Source organism: Rhododendron vialii, chromosome 3a (genome assembly GCF_030253575.1).
Source record: "Rhododendron vialii isolate Sample 1 chromosome 3a, ASM3025357v1".
Classification (NCBI taxonomy): Eukaryota; Viridiplantae; Streptophyta; class Magnoliopsida; order Ericales; family Ericaceae; genus Rhododendron; species Rhododendron vialii.
The window spans coordinates 6,852,356-6,856,449 of NC_080559.1; the positions used below are offsets into that span (position 1 = coordinate 6,852,356).

Consider the following 4,094-nt stretch of genomic DNA (forward strand, 5'->3'; position numbering starts at 1 on the left):
ATTGAATAATAAAACTTGCCACATCACCTTTTTAACCTATAAAAATCAAAAATTGTCACCATATAAAGCAATTTTTTTAAAATTATTTTCAAACTAATAAAAACAGGTTATTAGAAATAGAAAATAATTTTTTTGAAAAACTTTTATTTTGAAAAAAAAAAACTATTTCGGAAAAAGTTTTAAAAAAAAGTTTCTGAAAAAATAATTTTTGAAAAAAAAAGAGACATGTAACAACCTTGATTTTTAGTAAGTAAAAATTTCGTTAAAAATTTGAATTTTATTTTAATACTTGGATTCACTTCCAAAAATTCCTTTTGTATTTCTAATAATCCGTCATAATTGGATTTTAGTCTTTTAAAATATATTTCTTGGCTAGAGATTCTACTTAGCAAGTATAGTTAGATTCTAACCAATTAGTTAGAGGAACCTAACTACCAATTCACTTAGTTATGTTCTCCTAACCTTAGATGAGCCTTTTAAACCTTCTTGAACCTTATGAGCCCTCCAAATCCTAGTAGAACCCTTTGGACTTTTAACCTTTACCCATTAGACGATAAAAGTTAGGGAAACTTTTATCCATTGGACAATAGATTTTTCATCCAAGATCTTTTGATAGATTTGTTAAAATACAAGGATATAGTTATATATAGGTATATATACACATGCCTAAAGGACATATGATATTATTTTTGTGTATATAGTACCTCACCTTTTTATCCATTGGTCAATAACTGTTAGGAAAATTATTACCTCTTGGATAATAGAGTTAATCTTTCCAATAAGTATAAGGGTTGCTAAACAAATCATTTTCTAGATTTCCTATGTGTTGATATACTAATATATATATATATATATATATATATATGTGTGTGTGTGTGTGTGTGTGTGTGTGTGTGTGTGTGTGTGTGTGTGTACTTTATATATTAATACCTTAGATTTCCTAGGTACACTAGTTCATTATTTTAATAGGAGACATGTGCTAAATTGGATTAGTTTAATAGGGAATTTTGATCTTATAATTTTTTATTGGATTTGGAAATCTTCATAGATTGCATGGTACATACTAATATATATATTTGTGTACTTGGACTTATTTTTATATATATATATATATGTGCACATGTGTTTAATTGAATTGTTTATTAGGAAAATCTACAGAGTTCAGAACAGACCCACCAAAACATACTGATAGGGAAAGAGACTGTAGCCCTGCAATTAAACAGTTGACAAAATTATCAATTCCACACATCTGCAGATGTCAAGCTAACTAATTTGGTTCTAGACACAAAGTAGCAGAAACCGTTGAACTTTGTTTGGGTGGGGTGCGCGGTGTGCGCCAGGTCAAGGCAATAGTGCAACACCAAGGCAACGCATGAGAGGTTGCCCCAGTAGCAAGCTACTATAGTGGGCCCTCCCTCTCAAAAATTTATTTAATTTAATAAAGAGTTAGCCGATGGCCGATATATCAGATATTAAACTAATAAGAACAGATACTACACTTGATCTTAACCAGAAGGCCGAGAAAGGTATGTCTTCACTTCTCTTGGGCTACCTATTTTATAGTCACATTTTCTCTCCTTGTTTTTCTGCTTAGTCGATGTGGGAAAAAAACCCCAAAGTAACAAACTGGGTTTTGCTGCTTTTGCACATATTCTGCTTGGTTTGTGCTGTCAATTCTACTCAGTTGTTTGAAGCCTTTGAGCACCAAGTGAGTCCTTGCGTCCACCATTTACATTGTAACTGCTTAATCTATTGAGTATCAGATTGCTTGGGATAAACCCACCCCCCCCCCCCCCCCCCCCCCTCGAAATTAGCCTTCTAGATATCTAAATTAGCCCTCTAAATTGCCCAATAATGAGTTTTTTTTTTTTGATCCGCAATAATGAGTTCAATATGCAGCTCTATATAGCTTAGAATGTGATTGAGTTGGTTCTGGCTTCATGAAGTCTTTGCTACCCTTTGAGTTCCCTTTGTTTTTTCTTAATGACAAGCAACTTACCGAAACAAACTTGTACTAAAGTTCATTGAGTGGACTCGTGCAGTGCGTCGAGGATCAAAACCAATTAAACACTCACACACAAATTAAGAGAAACTTAACTATTATTGGATCATACGCAATAACATTACAAAGAAAAAAAAACTCTCCAGAGAGCTCGACTGTGGCCCTCTGGTTATCTTTCACCCTCACCACAACTCTCGTCTTGGTTGAATCCTGATGATGAAACGGTTTATGATAATTTAATGAAGTGTGGAGAGCCCAATGAACCTTGTGGACACTCTTACAAAATAAATGAGTACCCTAGAACTAGGGATGTGAGCATCGAATGGAGCTTAGAATGTGTAAATGGGCACAAAAATATACTTTAGCCTTTGTCACTCCGATGATCTTTGAATTGGTCTTCCTTTGACAAACTTTTCATAAATAAACTTCATTATTTTAATTGTTTGTTTCCATAATACCGTGAAAACCTTATTCATTATTATATAATTGGTTTTAATTTGATTTAAAATGAATACGATACAAGCGTTTTATTGAAATAATGTGTTTTTCGACCAATTGAGGGTAAAATGGTCATGTATTTTGATGTACAAATTATTTTTCATCGAAACCAATTCGGTAGGAAAGTAGATTGGACAAGCTTTCTAATGGTTCAAACCACGAGCGAATTGGAGTTCGGGAGGATCTGGGGCAAGTCCGCAAAGTTGGGACTTGTTGTGCCATTTCAAGATGCGCCCCGGGCGCATTAAAATGCGCCTGGGCGCAAAGGATTGCGCCAGAGACGCATTAATGCTGCTTAAACTTTGCGGACTTGCCCCGGACACCCCCAAACTCCAATTTGCGCATGGTTTGAACCGTTAGAAAGCTTATCCAATTTAATTTCTATCCCAAGTAGTTCGGATAAAAATCATTTGTACATCAATTGAAGTGACCATTTTACCCTCGATGGGTCAAAATATGATTCATTCCGGTAAAACGCGTGTGTGTTTCTCATTTTAAATTGGATAAAGACCCATTATACATCAATAAATAGTGTTTTAAAGTATTAAAAGATGGCGGAATCCAACCATACATGGGAGTTGAACGTACAGTTTCTCTTTCCCCACATTAAACCAAGTGATATTCTTGCTTCTGATTGGTATTTTTTGTGGAAGAATGAATTAATCTGAATGATACATTGTTTGGCAACAACTATAACTGTGTTTTGAATCAGAATGATTGATGTCTAGCTATGTGAAATGTTGGTGCATTAGTTATGCCTCTTGGATGTTTTATGAAAAACTGAATGTCTGCTTCAGTAGTTCATTACATCAAAAAAAAAAAAAAAACTGAATGCTCCCAAGGCGCATTACAAAAAGAGGGAAAATAGGACGTGCCCAGGGAGCAATTCGATTGCGCCTGAGAAACATGAACTTGAACCTATGGAACAACAGTTGTAAAGCCGGCTGGCCGAAAAGAAATTCTGGGTGTGCCGGGCCGGTGCGCAACTTAAATGTGCCTTACAAAAGGAGCTCAAAGCAAGATGCACGCCTAGGGTGCAATTCAAATGCGCTTGAGGCGCATGTGATGCATCTTTTTGCAGTGGTTTTTTTAAGTCCTAGTTACCTGGAGACTATAAAAGGCCAACCTTTAATAAGGATTTTTCAAACAAAAGAGACACACAAGAAGCCAGTATGAAGGGCTTCCAAGAGTACCATCCATGAAGATTTCATTGAGCAACTTGGATCGATCTTGAATCAATTACTGTGATAAAGTCCATTTTCAGCCACAGGTTCTAGACTTCCATTGCCCATTTGCCGGAACAGTTCAATGGCATTCTCAAAACGTAGGGCATTTTGAGTATGATTGATTCTGAAACTAGTGGTGCTATTCTTAAAGGGAATTTGTCTAAACAATTTGAGCTGCTCTATCCATGTCGCCGCACTTCGCACAAAAATCCAAGGAATGAAGTTTGGAGAACACTATGATAAAGTCCATTTTCAGTAGCAAAACTAGGCCTGTCAATGGGCCGGATCCGATCCAGATCAGACAGATCCGGATCCGATAAGACTCGAATACGAAAGTGGAAATCCGGATCCGAATCCGAAAACTTCGG

General features: G+C 35.9%; 1 non-coding gene across 1 annotated transcript; it reads right to left on the bottom strand.

Moving 5' to 3' along the window:
- Window positions 1-1,326: 1,326 nt before the first annotated feature.
- Window positions 1,327-1,530, bottom strand: LOC131321477 (U2 spliceosomal RNA). Its single transcript, XR_009198522.1, has one exon. It is a non-coding gene; the product is annotated as a U2 spliceosomal RNA (small nuclear RNA).
- Between the last annotated feature and the right edge of the window lie 2,564 nt (window positions 1,531-4,094).